At 55.0% G+C, this 13,678-nt stretch overlaps 1 long non-coding RNA gene across 1 annotated transcript; it reads left to right on the top strand.

The window, feature by feature from the left end:
* Positions 1 to 2,342: 2,342 nt before the first annotated feature.
* LOC115292699 lies at positions 2,343 to 9,278 on the top strand. Its single transcript, XR_003909094.1, has 4 exons — positions 2,343 to 2,369; positions 3,404 to 3,510; positions 6,922 to 7,162; positions 8,624 to 9,278. It is a non-coding gene; the product is annotated as an uncharacterized LOC115292699 (long non-coding RNA).
* Positions 9,279 to 13,678: the final 4,400 nt, after the last annotated feature.

Here is a 13,678-nt window from a genome sequence, read left to right as displayed (position 1 = left end):
GTCTGGAACCATCACAAAGGGGTCTTTGCGGATCCCCCAGCCAGCTGGCCAAGGTCTGCTAGACGCCGTGTTCCCGGCTCTCTCACCCTCCTCCAGGAAGCGCCTCCTCTGGGCCAGCCTGGCGGTGCTTTTCCGCTCACACGCCGAGCCCACAGCCCAGGCCTGTCACTGCAGGCCGCGGCACCTGGCCCGGCTTCCTCCACACTGGGCCAGGCCCTCAGCTGGCCAGCGCCCGCGCTTCCTGTCCAAGTGTTTGTGGCTGGGCTTCCTGCTGACGGAAGGGCGGCCGCAGCTCTCCTCTGACATCCCCAGAGGTGGCTCCCAGGGCCCCGGCCACCAAGCACGGCCCAGCTGGCACCCAGCACAGGAGCTGCGGCTGCACTCCGTGCAGCTGTCAGATGACATTCACAGGGACTCTGGGGTCAGGCCTCCAGAGCTATAAAGGGGATTCCTCCGGGAGGAGAGGAAGCTGTGAATCAGAGCCGAAACCTAGGAGCTCAAGCTTGTGGCTTGTCCTGGGCAGACAGCCAGAGCGTGCCTCACATACACCCCGCACTTCAGAGTGACAGACCCCTGAGCTTCACTCTGGCCCACCTCCCTCGCCACCTGCGAACCTTTGCCCCGCATCCCTTCACGGGTCTCCGCCACACCGTTTCCCTCCGCCCCAGGTGGCCTGGGGACAGGCCTCAGGCACCCAGAGGAGAGACAGACCACCCTGGCTCTGACCTCATGACCTGGGGGAATTTAACGTCACAGAGTCAGCTTCCCTTTCACGAGTGGAAACTGGAGAGTGAGAATGTTTTCTGAGCATACCATGTTTATTTTTCCACATTCTAAGGGCACGGACATAGGAAATGGGGTTAGACTTGTTTTGTATAGCTCCAGAGGTCAGAACAAGCATTACAGTTTAAATAAGAAAAAACTGACCAGCAAAAAAAAAAAAAAAAAAAAAAAAAGCCATGCTGTAAGGTGGTGAGCATCCTGTTACCGGAGGTATTCAACAGAGAGTGTTTGCAGAGACTTTCAAGCGCTAGACTGTCAGCTCTGTGAGGATGAGGCCCATATCTGTCTCCATTCCTGCCCCAGGACCGGCCACCAGCACAAGTGCCTGACAAAGAACAGGTGCTCCAAATATTTATGGAAGGGAGGATGAGAAGGATCATCTTTGAGAGCTTTGGAGAATAGGTTCCTCCTTTAGGAGAGGGTTTGGACAAGCTGCCTGGAATCCAGTTGGCTTCGATAACAAGGGTTATGGGTGCCCACTTCCAAGGGATATCTTGACCCCAAAACAGAGCTGAGCAACATTCCTGTGATCTTGTGTGTTCCCAGGCAAAAGACTTTCTGTCTGAACATTCAGAGTCTACAAATCCCTTTGCCTGCACTTTGTTGCTCACTTCTTCAGAACCTTGGCAAACAGAGTCTTCATTTGAAAGATGTACAGCCTGAGGCTCCAGGACGGTAAGCGGGTAAGCAACTTGTCTGAGCTAAGGCACATCTTCAGGTGTCCTGACCCTGAGTCCAGGACCCCTCCTAACACGCCTGTAAGCCTGCCTTACTGCCTGCCATAGATTTTCTGTCCCTCAAGACTGACTTTATCATCAAACCTGGTGCTTGGTCAAGAACCAGAGGTTCCCATATCCTTTGAAAAATACACAAGAAGCAGATCTTCTTGAAAAAAATGGTCCTTTCCCTGCCTCAGTCCCAGCAGGGATAATGCTTAGGCATTACCACTAATTGCAGTAACCAAGAGAGGATCTGGGACAATTTCCAGAAGCAAGTTTAGGGCCAAGGCACTCGATCGCCCCCGTTGGAGGGATGCAGTCTCTTTCAAATGTCTTGTCTAGCTGGAGAGATTGGGCAGGTCCTTTGCTTGTTTGCCCTCAGATCCGGTTCCTCCCGTCCCCCGCACCGCCCGCCCCCCGGGAGAGAGGTCAGGAGGCTGAACCCTGCAGGCCACATTTGCCAAGGTCCCAACGACCACAGCCAGGAGGGTAGAAACCAGAGTCTTTCTGCCCTGGCAGGCCACCTCTGAAGTCCCGGTTCCTGCCAGGAAACCTCCACCAGGGTTCCAGCCTCTCTGGTTCTGGAAACACCATCTCCTCTCTGTGACTTTCCACCTGGGGATGGTAGCATTTTCCGGTGGTTGCTACACTCAAGGCTGCCTTTCACCCTTGTCTGCCCTTTCATCTCTTCCAATGCCTTCATAACTATAACCGTGGAGACTTCTGGAATGGGTTACATTTTCTACCTGGACTGTGACCAAGTTCGTGTCAGCACGGGTCTGTTGAGACCCAGCCTGGAGAGGGTTAAACGCACAGAATTATGGGACAGTTCTATCTCAACTACCTTAAGGAAAGCCAAGAAGGCAGGTAGGTCCGGGGGCTTTCAGATGGAGAAGCAGGTCTGCGTTTGCCCAGAAATGAGGAGGCAAGGCCAAGCGCCCCATGGGTCAGCACAGCATCCAGGGGCCCCGGGGTCTGCCCAGCTGTCCCACCACAGACCCTTTTTCCTCCGACAAGACCACACCCGTCCCAGCATCCTTCAATGCTATGACACTGTCAGTGCTTCTCACACATGTGGGCCAGACCCTGTGACTCAGCCTCTCAGGGCTCTGAGTGGGCCAGGCCTCCGGGTCTACATCACCTCTCTGGAGCTGTAAGAGGAGGGCTCTCTCAGAGACGTCAGCAAACAGAGCAGACGTCTTTTCTCCCAAACCTGCAGCATGTGGGATTCAGGGAAGAGAGCCACCAACTCTTCCCTCTTCCCCCCACCCCCCCCACCACCACCATGGCCCCTCACCTCTCTGGCCAAGGGGATCGGACAGGAACCTTTAACAGCCTTTTCTGGGCAGGGGCCCCCAGGGGGTGTTGTGTTCTCTCAAGATACTATTCACAAGCACAGATACCTCACGTAGAAAGGAAGAAAGCCAGGCCTCACCTTCAGATTTATGTGGACCTACCATGCATACTATGCTGAGATAAGTACTTTCCCATATCCTATGTCATTTCATCAGTCTATAATGAGAGAGAATCACACCCCCCAAAATACATCAGGCCCTAATCAGCCAATCTTTACTGGATGCCCACCAGGTACCAGGCATTCTATAGAGACAAGTAGACTGTGGTTCCTGTCTTCTAAGAAAGTGAAGAAACCGGGAGTCTGAAATCAGCCAGACCTGCCTGGGTTTCAGTTCAGATATCAGCAATTAGTACTCATCTGACCTTGAGCGAGTGACCCTTACCCCTGAGGCTCAGCGTCTTCATTTATAAGTTGGGCCTAACAAGACTCTCGTCTCATGAGTTGCTGAAGGGTTCACGTGGGTAACAAGCTTCGCAAGCGCCCAGTACGCCGTGAACACTCTTCAGAAAGCGCCAACTATTTATTAATTTTTCTTTTAACTAAGACATCGAGGGCACACGCACAACCTTGTGAGAAGCCTCCTGGGAGGCTGCCCCGCTACCTCTGTTAACGCTGTGAACACGTCACAAAGCCTTCTGACTCCAGAATCGGGTAAGTTTCGGCTCTTCCTTTCTCATCCTGGAAGTCTCCAGCGAGCCTGACCTCAGAGGGATCCCACACGCACGCGGTCCCCCCGACAGACCCTGCCGCTGAGTCGCCGGATGTCCGCTGAGGTCCAAGGTTTGGAGCCTTTCCGGGACTGGCGGGGTCACAGTGTGGCTGGGCCTTGCCTGGCAGCCCCACCCTTCCTGGCAGCCTGGCCTCCTCCTTGGTCTCTGAAAGGCTGCCAAGGCAGAGGGAGGGCGGTCAGAGGGAGATGGAAGGTCCTGCTGGGATGTTTGCCCTGAGGGAAGCCTGGGGGAGGGGGAGCGGAGGGGGAGGAGGTGGGGGCTGGCAGCCAGTTCCACTCCACCCTCTCATCCTGCCACGCAGAAAACCCAGTATCTGCGAGTGCCAAGTGCTCCTCCTAGTGGAAAAGGAGTAACGCAAAATCCCATGGGGCTGCCCTTCCTCCCCCTCCCCTCATTACCCCCCCCACACCAACAGGGGTGGGCCACCACCCTCAAGCCTACTGGGGACATGGGTCCTGGCCCACAGCCCATCACGACTGAAAATCTCCTTTTCATATCCAGTCCTCAAAACCTGGTAATTTTTCAGGGGGCACATTTTTTTAAATTTTTCTAACATTTATTTATTTTTGAGAGACAGAGCGTGAGAAGCGGAAGGGCAGAGGGAGAGGGAGACACAGAATCTGAGGCAGACTCCAGGCTCTGACCTGGCAGCACAGAGCCCAATGCGGGGCTTGAAGTCATGAACTCCCCAGGCTACCTCAACCACACACAAGTGATGCTGAGGGAGACCAGGCAGCTCAGATGGTGGGGAGCAGGGGCGACAGGGCCTGTCTTCGGCCCTGTTGACCCTGTGCGTCCTGCCCTGGCAGAGATAGACTGGAGAAACGCCATTTTGGAGCTGCTCGCTCATCGAGGAGGGGGAAGTGACTCTTGCCCTTTCTTCTTCCCTAAACACATAGTCCTTCCTCTGAGCTCTCCAAGGCTGCCCTCCCACTCCGAATGCCACTACACATGGCCCTGGGGATCCCCAGTCCCTGAGAAGACCCCGGAGGCCCAGCTTAGAGCTGGCCCTTCTCCGACAGGACAGAGCTTCTCACAGGGAGGCTCTCGCAGGCCTGGGAGGCTGCTGTCCTACCCGGGAGAGAGGAAGAGGGCAGTTCACCGCTCCCTGTCTATATCCTGCCCTGGGACAGAGCTGGGCCTGGGCTCAAGGACAGCCGACCAGATAGTGACCTATGTTTTCTGGGAAGGCAGCCAGTCCTCATGGCCTCAGGCTTCCAGGCAGTGGGGAGAGTGACAGAGCAGGCACCTGCCACCATCCCAGGGATGGGCGGGCATGTCTGGCTGTGGTCTCTGGGCCAGAGCACTGCAGCAAGAGGGGACTACGGCCCTCAGCCCTCTCCCCTGGCCTCTGCTTCCTGAGCTAAAGGGTGCTGCATGGAGGGGATGGAGGGCAGAAGCTGAGGCCTCAAGTTTGTCCCCCTGGTGCCAGAGAGCGCAGGATTCAAAGCTTTGGTTGTTTCATGATGAGAAAGTCTTTTCTCCCCTGTGAGACAAAGCTGTTCCAGGCACAGGAAAGGCATTTGATTTGGCGTCAGAAACCCCGGGTTCTCTTCCTGGGTAGTGTTATCTACCTGGGGCCGTGCTCACGTCATCTGGCCCCCTGAGCCTCAGTTTCCTCAGCTGTCCCATGGGCCAGGAACCTAGCTCCTTGGTTCCTCTTAGTTGTAGAGTCTAAGACGTCTGTAAAAGCACCCAAGGCATGATACTCATAATCAGGGCTTCTTGTCATTTGTAAAATCTTATTGGCCTGGTTTAGTATTTCCGTTTTCCACACGATGGGGAAATGAAGAACGGAGAGTGTGAGCTGTTCACCAGCAACGGAGCCATCGACCCCGAGCCCCAGGAGCACCCATTCCGGGCACCCTGTGGCTAACAGAGTGGGGGGGCTCGCCAGCCTGAGGGCAGGAGGTGGGAACCCCACTTCTCACCTGGTACAGGGGCCCGCCTGCCTCTCAGAGGATGCGAGGGACTCTCAGCCCCCTCTCTCCGGCTACTCAATACACACCTGAGAGCCACACTTCTAGAAAAGGGAATGGGTTTGGACAGCCAGTGAAACGGGTCTGGATGGCCAGTGAAAGGGGTCAAAGCCAGGTTGTAGGAGAGCCAGCTGAAGATGTGCAAGCAGTTCGACCCAGATCAGGAGATCTCCCTCTGGAAAGCACGGGGCAGTTCCGGGAAAGGGGAATGGACCTCATCTGACCCCAAGGAGCCCCAAGGTGAACATTTAGAGGGTAGATTTTGACTACCTTGAGAAAGAACTTTCTAAAAGCTAAGCTAACCCACAAAGAATAGCCGAGGTCCTGGGCAGTGAGCGTCCAACGGCTGGCGGTGTTCTGTGCCCAGATTGGACAGACGTGGTGGTGGGAGGCCATCGTGTAAGGTAGGTCATGAGCTGAGGGCTTTAGGGATCCTCCCCACTCCCTGGGGATCCCAGGACTCCCTGGTCACCACGGGTTCTGAGCTTCTCCCTGGCATTCATTAGCCAGCCCTGCTGAGGAGGGGTATTCAGAACAGAAGTGCTTGGCCGGAGCAAGTTACTGGTGCCGCCTGAAGCACTACACACATTGTCCGTATTATCCACACGCAGGAGGCGCCCGCATCTATCAGGACAGGAAATTTAATGGGTTATAAGCCATTCTGTTCCCACGTAACCTTCTGTTTACACACACAAAAAAGGGCTTCTCTCCCCCCTCACTGTGGAAACAGAGCCCACAGAGGCTCCCCGACTCGCTGCCCTGAAGTATGTGGCCACATCACTGCCAGGAAAAACAAGTCCGCGTATGAAGAGAACCCACCCTCAAGCGGAGCAGGCTGTTCAGGGCTGGGTGGTCCCCTGGCCGCCCCCACATGAATTCGGTGCTTGGTATTCACCGGCCAAAATCCACACTCCAGTCACCCTGAGTCAGGCGGGAGGCAGGTGCTGGGCGGCGGCCCATTCCTGGGGAGGCTATTGGTGATTCTTGAGGCTGGAACTCATGGAACTCCCCATCAGCCAGCTGCCCCATCGAGTCCAGATGCCAGCGAGCTCCAGCAACCAAGAGTCACATGGCCGGTGAGCTGTCATCCCCTTAAAAGGAGGCCCTTTTAAGCACAGACCCTCAGGAAAGTGCAACTCCTAATGGAAGGTTGCCGGGCAAATTAAGAACAGAGCAGAGGACTTTTTACCTTGTTTTCATCTGTGAAGTAGACTACCAGGGCTGCAGTCCAAGAGGTGGAAAAGCGACCTGCCCAGGGCCCCTTGGACCAGAGACAGAGCCCCGTCTGCGTCTGCGGCCTCACCTCTTGCATTACCATTCTCTTTCCACCATCGCCTGCTCTTGATTTGCAGGGTGAAGAAGGAAAGATCTTCTGACACCTTCTGCCTCCGTGGTCCTCTCCCTCCCCCCTCCCCCTCCAGACCTTGGACCCAGCCTGCTTGCTCCTACCCAACACTTGCAGTGCCCCCAGCCGGCAGTGCCCTTCCCTGGCTTCTGGGCCGGGCCTCCGCTCAAGATTTGCCTCCTCCGGGAGCAAGCGCTACATCACAGCTCAGTGTACAACCTCTCTGCTGTTTTCTTGTTCACTTACACGTACGTATGGGTATCTGTGTTTCATCTCTCTCCTTCCAGGAAAATGTGAACACCAGGAGAGTAGGGACCCTGTAGGCACTTTACGAATGTGGCTGAATGACCAAAAGAGAGAATTTCACTTCTAGTTGCCAATAGCCCAGGGTTGGTGGAGATGTTAAACATTTGTGAAGACGTTGTTAAGCCTTCTGTGTTGGATAACATGTGAGTCCCTCGGGTGACTCCCAAGGTCCTTGCACCCTTGGCCAGCACGTCCAGCCTAATCAGGATCCTTCGGACTCACAGTCTCTGATACCTAAGTAGGACAGAAGGACGACACATATTCCTGGTCTCTTAAGGAGTAAATGGGATTTTTGGAGAATAACTCTTCTTCGTTTTTCTTCTCACTTGCAGAACGAGGGCTCAGGAGATGAGGTTGACAACCCCCTCTCTTGTCCACCCCCCCATAATTGCTTCCCTCCCTTCCTCCTCCCCCTCCTGACTATTTGTCATTCTCTGCTTGTGGCAAATTGCTTTTTAACCTTAAAAACCCAGAACGGTTGCTAACCAAGACAGCCTGGAAGTTTTTTGCAAGCAGGGGGTGTTTAAAGATAGAGAACACTATTGATCACTCTCCCTGATAGCAGTGTCACTGGAATTCAATTTGCTAAGCATTTGTGGGCAATCTGTGAGGCCAGTGCCCCGCCAGACATCGTGGTGATGTGGAGACAGGTCCTGCCTTTGAGGGACTGTCAGGCCAGTAAGAAAGAGATTATTTTGACTCAATAAATGTTTTCTTAAGAGCTTATGAAATGCTAACCACTGGATAGCCTCCAGTGAATGAAGGATAGAACTGCCCTGAGCAGCTCATCAACATGTTGGAGAAGGAGAAATTCCTGACAATTTCAATACTCTGCTTTGGGCTCTGTGGAGGAAGAAGTGCAGAGGAGAGGAAAGGGCGGCAGGTGCTAAGGGAACAAGCAGGGAAGTTAAGCTTTAAAGGAAAGGTCGGAGTTCACCCAGTGAGGGAGACTTTGGGAGGTAGTTCGACAGAAAGGCTTCAGGCAGAGGGACAACAGGTAGAGGTGGGCATGTGCTTGCAGGGTTCGAGGACTGAAAAGGAGGCTCCTGTGGCTGGAGGAGGGAGGGAGGGGACAGCATGAGGTGGGGTTGCAGAAGTAGGGAAATCATGGAGGGCAGAGGCTGCGAGATTTGTAGAATGCCAAGTGGTCTATTGCAACAAAAAGACAGAAAATGTGTCAGGGGGCAGTGAAGGAGTTTATGCTTTATTGGGGAAGCACTGGAGAGCTCAGGAAAGGATTGCTCAAGGTGCAAGTGGGGAGACGGCAGTGGGGAGATCATTCTGGAGGCTGCAACCAGGGGGAGACACAGATGACAAGGGTCATGGCAAAGTGTCAGGGAGTGGGGGCACTGGCAACCACAGTAATAATAATATGGTTTTTCCACCCCCACCACTGCATGAAGCCCCAACATCAGATGCCTCCTCAGACTCCATCTCAAGGTCCTCCCCAACTCCACGCCCCCTGCCTCCCTGCTCCCCACTGGAGACAGCATCAGGCACCAGAAAAGAAGCAGTCTTAGAGAATATATATGTACATCCTGACATGGGGAGAGAGATGGGGCCAAGAAGCAGAACATGTCCCGAAAGCAGACACCTATGTCATGCCTCTCCCACCTGAAAGATCCCGTCCCTGTCCATGCCTGAGCGCCGGTGTTCAACTCACCTGCATCGCCAGCACCTGGGAGTGAATCAGAAGAGCAAAGTCCTCACTGAGAAAGAGCAGCCTGACCTACACCTGGGCAGGGAGGCCCCTAGACACTGGGAGACAAAGCTGATCATGAAACACTCTTTTGCTGTGACAAAGTGCACCCTCTGCTCTGATCAGTGGACGTACAACCCCTTGGCCCACCGGCGTAATAGGGTTCCTGGGTTTTCTCCGGCTGGAGAAGAGTCAGCATGGGGGTGACAGAGAAGGCACAGGGCTGAGCAGCCCCAAAGCCTCGGTTCTGGTCCAGGCTCTGTTTCTGTGCGGGTCCCTTCTCCCCCCTGGGCCTCAGTTTGCCAATCTGTAAAGTAGGGGGCCAGAGCAACTGACAATAAAACACCTACAATCTCTGACCTCTTCTTCCTAGGTGTGTGTGGACCAGTTACCTGGTTCCTCACTTCCCCCAGGACCAGGGTTTTTCCACTTCCTGCTAACCCCACTGGTCTTTTAGCACGGTGGTGAAAGGAGCCAGGGGGGAGGCTGGGACGGGCACATCTGTGGGGAAGGGGGATACGGGGGAGGGGGGAAGCCCTTCTCAGCGGGCCTCCCCATCCATCACCCAGCTGGGCCCAGGTAGGGTTTCACCAGCTGCTAGCAGCAACCTCTCCCAAAGGGATCTGGCGGATTCCATTGCCTCAGCCTTTTATAACTGGGCCTCTGATAGCCGAGGTTTCTGCCCAGGCTGCACCCAAGGAAAGGGCCGAAGGCCTGTGCCAAGGAGGCCAGCGCCTGCCGCCCACGGGCAGCCTGGGGACCACAGCGCCAGCCAACTGGAGATGGGAAGGAGCAGCCGGAAGCTGCCTCCAGGGCCTCACCCGTGTTTCCAGGGGCAGCTGTGGATCCTGGGCTGCATGACAGCTGAGAAAGGCAGAAAACAGTGGCGGGGACACAAGTCACCTGAGCAGAGATATAAAGAAGGTTAAAGTGAAGGCAACTGAACCAGCTCTGCGGCAGGCAGGCAAAAACCAAGAGCAGGGTCGCCTCCTGCCTCTGCACCCATCTTCCCCATTCTCCCCCAGACCCATTCCCACAATCCTCCACAACTTCCCAGGGCACCCTCACGCAGCAACCCCCCACCCCGGCCCAAAGGAGAGCTGGGGGGGGGGGTCACCAGACAGTGTTTGGTTAAGCCTTAGAGTCATACACCCAGCAGGAGGTTGCATTTTTCTTCCTCCCACCCTCCCTCAGGCTTCCGAGGAGAGTAGATACAGACCCAGGCTCCAAGGCCCCCTGGCACCCCGCCCCAGCACCAGAGAGCCCCATCTAACACCCGCAGCGGGGCCTGGGAGAGCAGAAAGGGCACTGACCCCCCTGAGAAGGGACTGGCTGCGGCCCCCAGTTGAGTTGGCAGGGGCTCTCCTTGGCTCAGACAGACTCCCTTGGAAACAAATCTCTGCTACTCACTTCTTCCCTCTATTTGGCTGAAAACGCAGTTAGAACTGTTGGCTTGGAATCCCTTTTTTTTTCCTTTTTAACCTCGCCCCCTCCTTTTTTATGCTGTTTAAAAAAATTTTGAACCAAGACCTAGTGCAAATTCTTTCACTTCTTAAACTTCCTTTAAGAAAACAATGGTGCTCACAGTGAAAACATGATGGCCATCGTGTTTGCACAGTACTTCACTGGGCACAAGCTACTTACGGGAATCTTGGACAGCCTCAAGCTACAGACGAGGCAGGTGCTATCCTACCGGTGCCCAGGGCAGAAGGGGCTGCCCTGGGTCCCACGGCTGGTCGGGTAAGGACCGAGGTACTCAGATTCTGCCAGAAAAGACCCCGGAGCAAGTTTCTTTGGTGCCTCTCTAGGCCACTGCAGCACGAAAATGGAAGGAAGCCCAGCTCCCCACAAGATGAATTTCCCTCTCATTTTTGGCCCAGGGCAACCTTCATTCAACCAGACGACTGGGTGGCATACCAATATAATCAGTACTGAGATACTGCCTCACTAGTCCCCACAGGGACCAATCTTGACCAATCTTACCTCCTTCTTCCACCCAAGACAGAAAGGTTGCGACTGGCACTACATTTCTTGAGCACCTACTGTGTGCCCAGCATCTGTCACCACTATCTGGTGCGTGCAGGAACATGTGCTCCAATTGGGGGAAGACCTCTGAGGTCTGGTGGAGGCTGGGGGCATGTGGCAGAATTGGGGAAACCACATACTGAGGCAGGGGACCCTGTGAGTAACTTCAATTCCACACTCAGTGGAGCCTTCCGTGTGCCCCATTCATTGTGCTGGGCTAGGAGAGAAGGACGACGTGAGGAGGGCCCAGCCTTCCAGGGGCTGCCAGTCTCCCAGGGCAAGAAGACTGTCTCTGGTCCAACGAGAAGTTCCGGGGGCAAGAGAAGGGTACACAAAGTGCTACAGGGGTTGTGGTGGGAGGAGCCGTTGGCTCTGCGAGGGGGCCTCAGGGAAGGCTCCACTCTGAAGTGGCAGGTGGGGTTTTGACAAGGGGAGTTGGAAGGAAAAGGGCAGGGATGGTTCTATAGAAAGAACAAAGCAAAATATGGCCTGAGCCGTGGCCCAGCCACACTCCAGCTGGTGGACTCACCCAGCGTCTCTGAGGCTATCTCCTCCTCAGCTCTGGAATGGAGGAAACAATCTCCTGCCCCTGGAAACGCCTTCCTGTGCACATTCACCATCAAGACCCCTCTTCCTGTCTCCTCAGCCACACCTTGGCCCAAACACATCCTTTTGGGAACTGCACGCGTACACACCAGAAATAAAACAAAGCACTCGAATGCTGGGGCAGCTCTTAGCAGTCAGTCGGTGAATCCCGACATTTTACAAATGGGGAAACGGCGGCCCAGCAATGTTGTATGACTTGCCCAGAGTCACCCAGCCAGTGAATAACAGAGCCAGGACTAGAAGCTCCTTGTTAATCACAGCCCTGATCACAGAATCACATCTCAGGACCATCTTCTTTTTCTGAGGGTTAGAGGGTCAACCTTGACCAACCCATCCCCTCCCCTGGTCTTCAGGATCAGATCGGGCCCTGGGTTTTCTTTCCCATTCAGAGCAACCACTTGTGTCCACACTGTTCCCATACTGACAACTGCCATGTGTCCTAATCAGGATTTACATGACAGACCCCGGCTGTGGAACTCAGTATCCAATTAATGGAACAGTTCCCGCCCCTCCCTCACTGTGGGGTCCTATCTGTCCTCGGGGTGAGCCCAGGGCAGAAGGTGGGCAGCTCCTATTCCCAAGTGGCTTCCTTTCCGGGGGCCCGCAGAGAGGACTGGGTAGACAACACCTTGCCCAGGCCAGTCTGGGCAACTGGCAAGGTAGGGAATGGGCACTCGATGGGGGACCCCAAGGGAGATCACTGAGGGGAGTTAATAATTGCGGCCTGAGTAACATCTCACAATACCCAAAATGTCAGCGGTGGGAGCCCAAAGGTGCAGGGAAACAAGGGTAGAGGAGAGGGCGGCAGGCGGTACACATGACACCCTGGCTGGTGTTCCCAGGCTGCAGACAAGTCTGCGTGAACACAGGGGAGAACAGCTGTTCGGGCTGGGGGTTCGTGCCTGTGCCTGTGTCACACTTCCGGTCGTCTCTGCTGGCTTTGTTTAGATTCCAATCACGTCTCCCACGGTGCATCCGCCCGGTTTCCTGTTCCGGTTCCCCTACTGGTGGGGTCCTTCCTCAGGAGGACAGGCAGTTTGGAGAAATGCCTCAGTGTCAGACATCCCAGGCCTCCAAGCAGCGCTCCAAAGCCAGGAGCTGGCGACAGCTCAGTGACCCCCGCCACACTCCACACTCCGAGGGCCGCCAGGGTGCAAAAGTAAAAGGTCAAGGACATGCTTGCAGGCCTCGGCACCTTCTAACCCCTGGAGTCTGCATCTCCCTTGGATTAACCAACATGTTAATCGGTTTGGATTTCACAGGACTTGGGGTCTGGACCCTTGCTCTTGTTTTCTCTGCCAACAGGAGAATGGACCAAGCTGTGAACACCGTGGGTGCAGGCCACCTCAGGGAGGAGAAGAGGTCACATCTGGGGCAGGATCTAGGAAGTGTTAAGAGACCCCTGTTGGCAGCAGATACCACAGAACCTAAACTAGAAAGGCCCGCCCACTCCCCTCCACCAGCTACTCAGAACCTCTCAGATTACAGCTGGGGCAACTGAGGCCCAGGGCAGGGAGCTGCCACCCCCACAGAGGATTGTGGGACATTGTGTGAACATCAAGCTTCCTCAGCTTGGGGGAAGCAGTGAAGAGAAGCGCTGGGGAGCTTGCCGCACGGAGACTGTGGGAAGGGCACCAAGAGGCTACGGTAGGAGCTCAGCACAGCCTCAAAGTCGCCATGTTTCCTGCTGCCTCCTGGCTCCCACAGGGGACCCACCCCAAGGGTACAGTGCACAGAAAGCCAACTCACAGAGACCAAGAGTGAACCATTAGCCTTCACTCTTGGCCAATAATTGCCAATTCCTTCCTTGGGAGCCATTCCCTAGGCTTCCAATAGGAAGCCAGTGGACCAATGAGAATGACATGCTGTCTTCTTCTGACCTCCTGTTGCCTGAGGTGAGAATGGGTCATGGCGAGAGATAAAGATGGATGGCAAGAAGACTGAGCTGGAAGGAAGACCCAGTCCAGTCAAGGGCTCAGGTCAGAGAATCAAGGGCTGCTTTTGACTGTCTCTCCAACATTTGCCAGGATAACCTGCAATGCTAAAAGCTCTGTATTATAGGAATGCCTAGGTGGCCCAGTGGGTTAAACTTCTGACTAGGTTGGGATCATGGGTTCCCCCCTTACTC

The sequence above is a fragment of the Suricata suricatta genome, chromosome 5 (genome assembly GCF_006229205.1).
Source record: "Suricata suricatta isolate VVHF042 chromosome 5, meerkat_22Aug2017_6uvM2_HiC, whole genome shotgun sequence".
NCBI lineage: Eukaryota > Metazoa > Chordata > Mammalia > Carnivora > Herpestidae > Suricata > Suricata suricatta.
This window is presented reverse-complemented; position numbering and strand designations above follow the sequence as displayed.